General features: G+C 46.2%; 1 protein-coding gene across 1 annotated transcript in view; it reads right to left on the bottom strand.

Annotated features, from left to right (window-relative positions):
* Positions 1-591: 591 nt before the first annotated feature.
* The window catches only part of LOC139021703 (ankyrin repeat domain-containing protein 26-like), a 177,557-nt gene continuing 165,164 nt past the window's right edge, over positions 592-12,984 (bottom strand). Inside the window, exon 13 of the mRNA XM_070432198.1 lies at positions 592-2,651. The gene's annotated coding sequence lies outside the window, so the exon portion shown is untranslated. The remainder of the gene's footprint in view (positions 2,652-12,984) is intronic.

Here is a 12,984-nt window from a genome sequence, read left to right as displayed (position 1 = left end):
TTTTTCTGGGATTTATTTACCTTCTATAATTGAAACTTTTTAGCCTGGAGTGGAGCTCAGAGCCAGCCGGGGCTTGGCTTCCTCCATTGCCAGGGGCAACCCAAGGCTCCAGCTCAGTGGCCACAGCTGGCTGAAAGCAGGTATCTGGGGTTTATTTACCTTCTATAATTGAAACTTTGTTGCTTTGAGTGTAACTTAGAGCCGGCTGCGACAGGCTGGGAATCTTGGCTTCTTCCATCACTGGAGCAAGCAAGCCTCCTGCTCATTCCAGCTCCTTGGCTTCTGGCCGCCATCTTTGTTGGCAGTTAATTTGCATATCTCGCTGATCAGCTAATGGGAGGCTTAGCGAAGGTATGGTCAATTACCATGTTTGTCTATTATTAGGTAAAATAAATAAACCTGTTAAATTTTTCTGGACAATGCCAGAATTTTTATTTTTTTTTAAAACAAGTGAATTTCTTATTGATGGCAACTAAATGGTGTTTGTAGCATTTTTATCATACAGTATATTACATACATTCACTATACTTTTCTAACTTAGTTGTCCTACTGTTATGGGTTGACTCAGCGAGATAGACCACCGACTCAGAATTTAAGTTTAGGTGCCTTTATTAAGCCGGCCAGCTGACCACAGTCCCAGCACCCCGCCAAAGCAAAAGGCTGAACTGTGGTGTAGACTGCAAAAGTTACAGCATATTTATTTGCAAAAACTACAAAGTTACAAAGCCTTGTTTACACAATTTGTTCCCGATACAGTATAGCATTATCACCTTCCTATCTATGTTTTCCGGGAACAGAGAGCACAGTATATTGAGGAGGGACCATGAGAGGGACCATGAGGAGGGACCCGATATGCAGCCCAGTACATTCCCTACTGGTCTTATTCCCGAATCAAATCTTTGATTCAGCGCCCTCCTCTACGATATGAAATTGAGGAGGCATTTGGCAATGCAGGGGCCAAATATGAACCCTAGGAGGAGCAGAACGACTGGTCCTCCCAAGGAGGAGATCAGGGTAGTTAGCCAGGGGTACCAGGAAAATAAATTCTCATACCAATTGCCTTCAGCCCTTCTAGTCTCTTCTTGGTCAGCCAGCCGTTTTCGCAGCTGGCTAAGGCTCTCCCTGGTCACCCCCGAGTGGTTGGTGTAGAAACAGCAAGACTCCCCTAGGGCCAGACAGAGGCCTCCCTGCTTCAGGAAAAGCAGATTTAGGCCTCGTCTGTTTTGTAATACTGCCTCTGCGAGTGAACCAAGGGAGTCCTCCAGTTGGCTAACAGATTTTTCGAGAGAGCTTAAATCTTGATCTATCTGCCTACTTAACTCTTTATAATTCTGGTGGCCGGTTGCTAGGGTGGCTGTCCCGATGGCCGTGGACCCTGCTAGTCCTATTCCAATAAGGAGGGGGACTAGGATGGGGGCCCTTTTAACCCTTCTGGGTTCGAGGTTTAAATGTTCTCTGCCCCCTTCTCCCGAATAATAATATACCTGTGGGAGGATATGAGTTAGAATGCATAGTCCAGGGTCCATCGGATTCTGGAGGACTGGAGAGAAGATGCAAGGGGTTATACCAGTTGTACATGCCCACCAAGTCCCCTCTGGAGCTACTAAGTAGGTGGGGGTCTCTCCTGTATAATTCTTTGGAAGTATGATAGATGAATTACATAGATCTGTATAGGTGGAACTGCTAACGGGGTAGTTCATAAGGTACACACAAGTCCCGGGGTTTAAGATGTCCCCAAGAGTAAGTCCTTGGTGTTTGTGTCCCCACATACACAATCCGTCTGGCAGACTTTCTGCCGAAAGGTTTCTGATGGCAGAAGCGTCCTTCCCGAGCTGGGCCCCTGCCCCTATCCCAACATAATAAGGGGGTTCAGGGTTGAGGCACAGCCAGCAATCCGCAGTCAGGTTTGGGGAGGTGCGATTTAGGAAAGAAAACATTAAGTCCAAGGTTCCCAGCAGCTTCCAGTTTGGTTTTCCTGCACCTGTATCCAAAAGCTGTTGTAGGTCCCCAAGGGCTGGCGAGGTCGTGGCTGCAGGTGGAGTAGGGCTGGGGCTCCCAGACCTTTGTGACCCAGGGGAACTAGGAGGTTTAGCTGGGGCTGGGTGCTGTGGCTGGCTCGGCCTCTCTGGCTTGTCTAGGGGATGCAAGGGACCAATCGGGTTGAACCACCAGGGAAGAGTCCGGCGTTGAATGGTGAAGAGTTGGCCAGGGTCTCGGCCACTTACATAGAGTCTTAGTCCCCAGGTCTTTCCCCCTTCCCATTGGTCAGTCCACCAGGCGAGAGGCATGAGGAGGGCAGGGTTACAATTTCCGATCGTGCAGTTCTTCTTCCGGGCCCCAGGTCGAACCTCTCTTCAACGAGTCTCTGGTCTTCTGGACCCGCCATCCCTCGACGCTGTCGTTTGTTTTCTTAACCTGCATACACGATGGATCCAGTGCCTCTTTCCTGCGACTTTGATGGCGGTTGGAGTGCTCAGCACCACCTGGTAGGGTCCATCCCATCTAGGTTCCAGGCTGCCAGGGTCATGACACTTCACCCAAACGAGATCTCCCAGAGAGAAGGCAGGCTGTGTTGGACTGGATCTCAGCAAGTCCTCCTCCAGTATGGCTCTCGCCACCCGTCATGCTGACTTGGCGCTGCTCTGCAAAGCCTGTAAGGATTTAAGCAAATTTTAGGTAGAGAGATGGGCGACTTCCTCCTCCCTCAACCTGGGCACCAATGGCAGCGGTTGCCCAAACATTATCTCAAAAAGGAGTTAGCCCTTGGATGTATGGGGTGCACCTAGCTCTGAGGAGAGCAAAAGGAAGGAGACTTACCCAGTTTTCGCCAGTCTCTAATTTTAACTTAGTTAATGTTTCCTTTAAGATCCAATTTATCCTCTCTACCTGTCCAGAACTCTGTGGTCTATAAACACAATGCAATTTTCAAGTAACTCTTAGGGCCTTAACTATGGATTGTAACTTTGGCGATAAACGCCAGGCCATGGTCGGACCCCATGTATAGTGGCAGGCTAAACCGGGGGACGATTTCAGTGAGGAGTTTTCTAACTACTAACTGTGCTGTCTCTGCCTTGGTTGGGTATGCCTCAGGCCAGCCAGAGAAGGTATCAATGAAAACCAGCAAGAATTTATACCCTCCTTGTCCTCCTGGTATCTCGGTGAAGTCCACTTCCCAGTGTTCTCTGGGGTTCTGACCTCGGAATCGCTGTCCCAGTGTGGCCACAACAGGGGGCCCTTGATTCACCCGGGCACACACTTGGCACCTTCTAGCCAACTTTTGAGATATTTTCGGGAGCCCTGGGATGTAAAATTCTCTTCCCAGTAGTTCTGATAGCTTCATTCCCCCAGGTGGGTGCTCTGGTGGGTCTGGGAAGCGATGGTCCACCCCAGGGCTTCTGGCATTATAGGCCTCCTATCTGGCAGAATTAGCCATCCAGCCTTTCCTTTCCCGGCCCTTAGTTTCTCAACTAGCCTCTGTTCCTCTGGAAGATGAGTAGGCTTCTCTGGGAGCCTTCGTGCTGGCAGGGCTACGAGAACTTCTAGGGGCCCTACTGGTCTTTTAGTCAATTCCTTGGCTCCTATATGGCTGCCAGGTGGTTAAGTATCTCAGGAGCTTTTTCCTTTCCTCCTGAGGTCAGGAGACTTCTTTAAGGTGGCTCCCGTGTCCTCCTGTAAGGGCAGTGTGAGGAGATATATCCCTGTAGTCCCTAGGTAGGTCTGGCAGGGCCAGTGTCAGGGCACTTACCAGGGCTTCTTAGATCTCCCCTGGCTCCTCATGTACCCCCCGCTACCAGGTACCTTCCTCTACGAAGCTGCTCCTGTCGTCCGTGTAGAGGGTCTCATCCGGATTCTGCAGGGCTGGTCCACAAGGTCCTCACGGAGGGAAGTAAGGGTAGTCAGTGTCTCCTCGCAGTCAGGCAAAGGGGCCTCTGCCTTCTCGTCAGGGAGGAGTGTGGCATGGTTCAAGGCAGCTGTTTTCAGGAAGCTGAAATGTTTACTCTTTTCCCCTTTCCCTACCAGAGGGCCTGAGTGAGTGCTATGAGTTCCACAAGGAAGTCCACCTTTTGACCCCCCACTGTCAGGGTTATTCTGGGCTCCTGGGAGCCAGCTGAGCCCTGACAATCCCAATCCACCTCCTCCACCAGCATGGGAGGGAGTCGGTTCCCCCGCAGGATCAGGGCACTCCCTTTTCCAATGTCCTTCCTTTCTGCAAAATGCACATTGATTTTTCCCAAGCCTGGGTTGAACTCCTTTTATTCCACGAGGCTTTTCTTTGCCCTTGTTGTCTCTCTGGCCCCTTGGGCCATTTTCCTCATTTAGGGCCAGGAGGACCTTGGCCATCCAGGTGTTTAAACCTGCCAGTGGGTCCTTCAGATTGTCAAAAACCTCCTGGGCCACCTCAACCAACTTAGAGATTGATTTCCCCTCAAAGCCTTCTAACTTCTGTCATTTTTTCCTAATATTTGGGGCCGACTTGGAAACAAATGCAACATTGACAGCCCTCCGACTTTCCAGGGCATCAGGGTTAGGCCCCTGGACTGTCTCTGTCACCTTAGAGAGGTTTGTGGGTCTCCAAGCAGCAGCTTGGATGTCCCCTAATAGAGTCTGGCGATACCGATCGAGAGCCTCCTTTCCCCTGTCACTATAGGGGCTCCAGTTGGGTTGCCTGGAGGAAAACACAGCCTTTAATCTGTCTTTTATTTGTTCTTTCAGAATGGACTAAAGTAGCTTTATTTCCCTACAGGGTCTTATCTGTCACAGGACCTTACAGGGTCTGTAATTCCTGTAACAGAAGGCTAGTATTCACCACTTTATTAACCCCCTCTGTTCTAGACAGGCCTTCCCCAGTTTCCTACAGTTGAGGTTTTGTGCCACCCCTGACATGGCCATGGTTACACAAGCCTATAAGACAGTATACAGGTTGCTAACTGTCAACTGTCTCTCAATAGAGACCAAAAAAAATTTTTTTTAATATACTTTATTGATTTTTCACAGAGAGGAAGGGAGAGAGATAGAGAGTTAGAAACATCGATGAGAGAGAAACATCGACCAGCTGCCTCCTGCACATCTCCTACTGGGGATGTGCCCGCAACCCAGGTACATGCCCTTGACCGGAATCGAACCCAGGACCTTTCAGTCCGAAGGCCGACGCTCTATCCACTGAGCCAAACCGGTTTCGGCAAGAGACCAAAATTTAATAGGTATTCTTCTTTGCCCACCTGGGAAACTGCCCTCTCGGCAGCTAGACACCATTTACTTTTTGAGTTCATTCCACAGAGCCTTTTTCATGGACAGTTTACACATAGGCCAGTTCTTCTTTCTAGCCACAAATACAGTTTGTCCAATGTCCTTAAAATGTATTCTGGCACAGGAGAAAGTTGTTTTGCTGTACATAGGTAGCTTAATCCCTATACAACTGGGCTTGGACCTCTGCCTAGCAAATTGCAGTCTATAAGTTCAATATGCAGCCTCCGGTCCTCCTAACTCAACGAGGTTTCAGCTAGTCTCTGAGTCAGACTTCTCCACTCTTGGAGAATTTCAAAGTCCTGATGGCTCCCAGGTCCAGGGAGAGTGCCTTTTTCTTAACTCTGTTTATATTTACAGGGCCCTGCTTTCCCTGTCTTCCCACCAGTCCCCTTTATGGCAGAGCAGTAACCAGGCCTCTTTGAAGGGAGTGTACTGAAAGGGGATATCAGCCCCTCCTCTTCCAGCAGGAACAGGTACTAAACCCTTTCAGTACATTTGCAAGCAGGGAGCTTTTACTAACTCTATCTGCAGCTTTTATAGATCTCAGCCTTATGGCTTAACTGCTGTAGCCTGCAAGCTAATGTCAGGTCTATTTTCTTGCTGCTGCTTCTTTTTTAGGGTCACTGCAGGCAGCTCAGGCATCCAGCCCCCCTTCTTTGATCATTCACTCCCTAATCTGGTCTGGAGCTGGGAATAGATCCTCGGTCTGCCTTGCTTCCCCAGAGGGCTGCCTGTCTAGCCCAGATCTAGAGGGCCGGCCTGCAGTAGTGGCAACATAGGAACTGCAGGACTGGCGGATGTCATAAGGTCCTGCAGGTTCTCCCCCCCCCCCTCCATACGCTGTCCCTGTCTAGTATGGGATGGACTGAAGGGGTTGAAGGACGACAAAGCCCCTCCTGTCGGTGGGTGCAGAGGGAAGACAATTGGCATCAGGGGAGGCAGGGGCTCTGGGTCGAGCTGGTGGCTTGGCCTGGGCCTGAGGCCCGGGCTCACCTGAATCCGGCGCCAGGGGACCATAGGGGGGGGGGCGGCTAATGGGTTCTTCCTGCTCTCCCTGAAGGACCGGGGGAGCCTTTCCCTTCTGGGGCCAGGCCAAAAGAATTGTCTGTCTCTGTCCCAATTTTCCCTCGGGAGGCAAGCCCTCATTTACCAGGGCTTCTTGGACAATATGTCAACCTAAACTTGAATATAAGGAATTTGATTAGGATGCCCTGGGTGGCCGTGTATGACGTAATGGACCCAGTAGGCAGTGGTCAAAAGACCCTGCATCCGGCCACCTCTCCTGGAAAGTGGGCCACTCATTCACAGAATCACTGTAAATCAAAAGAATTAACATTATAAACTTTAAATCTACCCTAGAATTTCAGTTTAATACAGTAAATTACAACCTAGGGAAGAGCAGCTGATAGACAGAAATCTTTATTAACTAAGTGGGCTGATTCTCCTTAACAGTGAGCAAAAGACTCTGAGAAAAATAATTCTTGCAGTTGCCGAGAGACTATTTGCAGACTGCTAAGGGACCAGCCCAAACGTTCAGCCAAGTATATCAACAGAAAGCAGAATAAATCAAAGTAGCTCTTACTTCACACAGACCAGTAATGATTTACACTTTTTTCCTCCTTCTCTGTAGTAAATTGGCTAGTCCCACACAAACAAACTTTGTCCCAACCCCATGATGATCGGTGATGAGAGACAGACAAGCGAGGGGATGACCTGTTTCCACAGATCCTCATGCAGATGCCCGCCTGGCCGCATCCCTTGGGAGCTTAGATTCGTTGTAGCTAAAGTGCACCCATATAAACCCCGGGCCTGGTCACCTCCACATGGGGGTGAGTCACCGTTATGCCATATGACGAATCACGGAACTGCAGGTTGGGGCCCACTCGGACTCCATAACTGTAGTTGTTGAGCCACATAAAGGAGAGGAGAGGGCAGGCCCCCTCCCTCCACTCTCACACACTTTCACCAGACATTCACTCAGAGTTTAAACAATCCACACAATTCCTAACAATTTCCTAATTCCTGAGGGAGCTCTATAGCTTCCCGGGAGGTGATCAAGCTCCCCTTCCACTCACCCGGAGTGGGCCTGACTGATCGGGGGTCGACAAAGATAACTGACCCTATCGCATTTGACAAAGACAAAGACAACAAAGAACAAAGACAAAATAAATCAGCCAAATGCAACCTAAGGTTGCCCGGAACCTGCAGCTTGCTCCTTGAAGTCCTGAAATTTTTCAAAAAACATTGCAGCAGGGTGTACACAGAAGCAGACAACTTTTTAACAATAAACAGCAAGACAAACATATACCAGACAGACAAACCCAGTGCAGCCTACAGCCGCACAAACCAGGGACCCCGGCCACTGTCGTGGCCCCGGGTCAGGACCAGGAGTACCGCTGTGTCCAGCCCTCCATATAGGTCCTTCCGTGGGACGTCCCAATTCCTGTTTAACAACAGGTCCTTACCTCTCTTGAGAGTCCAGGTGGCTCGGTTTCCGAATTGAAAGTTTTGGGTGGACTGGAGGCCTCCTTGGTAGTCGTTCTCCACAGGTGTGGGGTATCTCGCTGAGTGCCCGGCAACAAGTGGGGGAGAGCCTCCTGCCTTGAATAGGGGGTCCCTCTGCTCCCTGCTGTGGGAGAGCCTCCTGTCCTAAACAAGGGGTCCCTCTCCTCCCTGCCGGGAATCTCGCTGCAGGCCTCCAAATGTTATGGGTTGACTCAGCGAGATAGACCACCAACTCAGAATTTAAATTTAGGTGCCTTTATTAAGCCGGCCGGCTGACCACAGTCCCAGCACCCCGCCAAAGCAAAAGGCTGAACTGTGGTGTAGACTGCAAAAGTTACAGCATATTTATTTGCAAAAACTACAAAGTTACAAAGCCTTGTTTACGCAATTTGTTCCCGATACAGTATAGCATTATCACCTTCCTATCTATGTTTTCCGGGAACAGAGAGCACAGTATATTGAGGAGGGACCATGAGACCATATCTCAAGGCCTGACCTGATGTCAGTACCTTCCTATCTGTCTGTTCCAGGAACAGACAGCACAGCAGCCCAGTACACCTAACAGCAGAAAGACTGGAAATGACTGATCACTGTGACACACACTGACCACCAGGGGGAAGACGCTCAACACAGGAGCTGCCCTCTGGTGGTCAGTACACTCCCACATGGGGGAGCTCTGCTCAGCCACAAGCCAGGCTGATGGCTGCCAGTACAGCGGTGGTGGTGGGAGCCTCTCCTGCCTCCTAAGCAGCGCTAAGGATGTCCGACTACAGCTTAGGTCTGCTCCCCACTGGCCACTGGACATCCCCTGAGGGCTGCCAGGCTGCCAGAGGGATGTCTGATTGCCAGCTTAGGCCCAATCCCCTGGGGAGCAGGCCTAAGCCATCAGGTGGTCATCCCCCGAAGGGTCCCAGACTGCGAGAAGGCATAGACCGGGCTGAGGACCCCCCACCCCCGAGTGCACAAATTTTTGTGCACCGGGCCTCTAGTATGTATATATTGTGAAATGATTTATACAACAGCTAAATTAACATTTATCATCTCACGTAGTTACAATTTTAATTCTTGTCATGAAAACTCTCAAGTAACATCAATTTTTAACAGATTTTGCTGAGACTAAGGATTTTAAAAGATATCCATGAACACAATGAAATAACTAAGGTCCCTAAGCTACTATATCTGAGTTATTTCACAGGATTATGTTAGGGATCCAATGAGAAAAGTGATTTAGAAATTGCTTGTAAACAGAAAAGCACTACATAAGAGTTGTTTGTTATTACTGTGAGTTAATGCAACTGATGTTTGAGGGAACACAGCTCAGTTTATACTTTCGAATTAATCGTGTCATTTTATAAGTAAAGATCTTGGTTTGCAATTAACTTATTCCAATAAAGGTGTTATTACTTAAAATATTTGGGGGAATTTTTTGGAGGGGAATTTATTTCAACCTGGTTTTGAATATTGTTAGGGTTGAGATCTATTTGTCTTTTAGGCATAGATTTGGTTTTGGAGGCAGCCAAACATTATTCTGATACCAATTTGTTGAATAAATGGATGTTCAAATTAAGTAATACTGGGCTTTTTTCAAGAAAGGAAGTGCATGTGTTTGTGTTTATGTGTGTGTTATGTACATCGGAGGATGTGTAGTATAATAGGAAAAAGGGGAAGGGGTTTGAAAATTGCCTGTCAAGGCAAATTTAAAAATAATTTTACAAATTGTATTGAGGAATGACAGCATCACCAAAATAAATATATTGCCTCCCAAAGTAAATATGTTGAAAAAGTAACACATTTGATCTAGAAATTATGTTCATTGAAAAATCAGACTCACTTCTTTGTAGTTGCATTTCATTTGGGAACTCTTAACATTTTTACCATTCTCAACTGGGGCACTGGATGCCAAGTATAATACATTACATATACTTTAGGGTCTTGATATGTTTTCAATGAAATTAGGTATGTTTCTAAACTACCATGAGAAAAAGAAACCTCAAACTTCACTTAAAACACATAGCGAAAATTATGTTCCAAAATATAGCCATATAGTCAATATGGCTACAGATAATTTAAAACCTTTAATATCCTTTGTAATATTTTTTTAAACTTGCACCATTTAAGTTATGGCACATTTCCAGTTAAAACATTTCCAGTAAAACAGATAAAGATGGGGTATAAGTTAATGCTGTGATTTTTGAGACTAATTTTTAAAAAATTCTATAGTCATTGTCCATAAAAGTACCAGAGAAATGTGACTCAGTATATACATACTTTTTCACTTGTTTTCCTGTACTTCTATTTCTAAGGCTTACAAGACTGCATTTTTCCTATACTACTTCCTGTGCCCATTCAGAATAAATAAGTATTCTTCTTAAGAAGTAAATGTTGCATGTGAATATGCAAATTACCAACATCATAAATGAAAAGTAAATTATTAACTGAATTAAATGTGATTTATGGAAATCTTATAAATGTACATTTGCTATGTATTTTGAATATGGGGAATATGGGGAAGAAAAAGAAAATTCGAGGTTTAAAAAAGTTGTCTTAATGTAGAAAAAAATTTTAAATTGACACAGTGTTTATTTCCATCCTATCTAATAAAAGACAAAAATGGTAATTGACCGTACCTTCGCTACGCTTCCCATAGGCTAATCAGGGCGATACGCAAATTAACTGACAAGAAAGATGGCGCGGTTAATTTGCATACATAGGCGCCAAGCGACGGAGGGAAGCTGGCTGGCCCCAGGCAGGAGCAGCAAGCGAAGGCCGGTGTGGCAAACGAAGAGCAAAGAGGGAAGCCCGCCACGCCGGCCTTGGCCACGCCCCCGGGGCCCGGGGCCCCTCCCAGCAAAGAGCGAATGCCTGGGTTCCGGGCCCTGGAGGAAAACTGGTGCCAGCAGCCAGGGGAAGGGGCCCCTGAGGGGCCACAGACTGCGAGAGGGCACAAGCCGGGCTGAGGGACCCATTCGAGTGCACAAATTTTTGTGCACTGAGCCTCTAGTCAATATATAATTTATATTATCAAAGTATGTTTATTGCCCAAGTATATTGCCAATATACAGTATACTTATTAACACAGTAATTATTTGTTCTCATCAATAAGTGGATAACCAGATCTCATTATCCTAATAGTAGACAAAATGCAAATTGACCATACCTTCATTATGCCCAACATTGGCTAATCAGAGCAATATGCAAATTAACCCGCCAACAAAGATGGCAGCTAATTTGCATATACTGGCTGGGAGTGAAGACTGAAGACATCGTAGAAGGAAGCCAAGCAACAGAGCCGAGGTAGCAGAGATGGGTGGGAGAGACGCGGCAGAGAAGGGTGGGGTAGGAGTGGCAGAGAAGGGCAGGGTAGGAGTAGCAGAGACGGGTGGCGTAGGAACTGCAGAGACAGGAATGAAGCCTTATTCTTGCAGGAACCTTCCTGCAAACGGGACTCTAGTGAGATAATAAAGTTTATTAAAGTGGAAAACCCCTAATTCTACCTGGCTGAATTTAGTATAAAAGTGGGTTTATGCTGTGAGAAAGTAAAATTTAATAGCTGGCAATTCCTGCTCCTACACCTCTAATACTGCATAGAAATTTCAGCCCCTATAGCTGTTGGAAAATACCAAAGGCCCTTTATTTATTTAACTGTAATTGCATCATAAGCCTAGAAAATCTGGAACAATTCCATGAGGGTTAAAAAAAATGGAATGTTGTATTCGATCTCTAGCAATATGGTAGATAAGACTCAATGAAAAATTTTACTTTTACTAATGAAAACATCTGAAAAATATTTTAAGTTTTTTTTAATGTATATTTTATCTATCAAGGAAACAGGAAATCATCAGGACACCAATACAAAGTATAAGAGAGAGAAATAAGCCCTTAATCTAGCTTTCACCCTGAAGGCTTCCATAAAACACCAATGAACTTGAAATTTATTTTAAGAACTATGAGAGTATAGGAGACTACACTAGAGCCTAGCTTGGGAGACCTGTAATAGCAGAAATCATTCTCCCTTATCCATACAAAGCTGGAACCCAGTGTCATGGTGAATTTGAGGTAAACCTGCCCTAAAGATGGGGCCAGCAGCTAAACCTATCTGTGGGAGAGTATCCACTAAAAATGTATAACTTCATGCTGAATTGTGTTCCAAAGTCAGTGAAGAAAATCTGTCTAAAAGTGATCCTGAAATATTGGCTTCTGAGTACTCAATAGAAGCAAATTCAGACCCTATCTGGCAAAACTCACATTCAACCTAAGGCTCTAACAACTCTCAACAATAAAGTTCCAAGGAAGTGGTTACTATTGCAAAACAAACCAAAAAATATCACAACATGAACAAGGAAACAGATTCCAACATTTTGCATTATATGAAAATATAATATAACATATTTTTGGTATCGATAAAGAAGTTGAGATGATAACAATTATGAGCACAAAATAAATTCACTATTTTAAAAGTGAACAAAGATATTTTATTAAGAAACAAATTGAATTTCTAGAAATGAAGGATATAGTATAGTAATTGAAATAGAAAACTTAGTAGCTAGACTAGGCAACAAAGTAATAAAAAGGGAATTGATAAACTAGCAAATAGGTCTGACGAAATTATGGAGAATGTAATACACACAGACAAAAATAGATAATATGAAAACTAGGGTTAGCAACATATGTTAACTATCTAGTCATAGTTCCAGAAAAAGAGAATAGGATGAATGCCAAAGAAATACTTGAAAAAATAAACACAGAATTTTCCACAATTGATGAAAACCCAAAACTAAGCAAATCAAAAGGAATACATCCTAAACACAACATAACTAGAGGCCTGGTACACAAAAATTTGTGCACTCGAGGGCTCCCTCAGCCCGGCCTGTGTTCTCTCACAGTCTGGGACCCCTTGGGGGATGTCCACCTGCTGGTTTAGGCCCACTCCCTGGGGGAATGGGCCTAAGCTTGCAGTCAGACATCTCTCTTGCTGCCCAGAAGCCCTCAGGGGATATCCACTTGCCAGCAGGGAGCAGACCTGAGCTGCAGTCAGACATCCTTAGTGCTGCTGAGGAGGCAGGAGCGGCTCCCACCAACAGCACAGTACTGGCAGCCATCAGCCTGGCTTGTGGCTGAGCGAACTCCCCCTGTGGGACTGCACTGACCACCACCAGGGGGCAGCTCCTGCGTTGAGTGTCTGCCCCTTGGTTGTCTGTGTGTGTCATAGTGACCAGTCATTCCCATCGTTCT

This window comes from Myotis yumanensis, unplaced genomic scaffold (assembly GCF_028538775.1).
Source record: "Myotis yumanensis isolate MYYU_CA2020_CCGP unplaced genomic scaffold, mMyoYum1.0.hap1 SCAF_1, whole genome shotgun sequence".
NCBI classification, from domain to species: domain Eukaryota; kingdom Metazoa; phylum Chordata; class Mammalia; order Chiroptera; family Vespertilionidae; genus Myotis; species Myotis yumanensis.
Note: the sequence above shows the minus strand (reverse complement) of the source record. Positions and strands in the feature narration are given on the sequence as shown.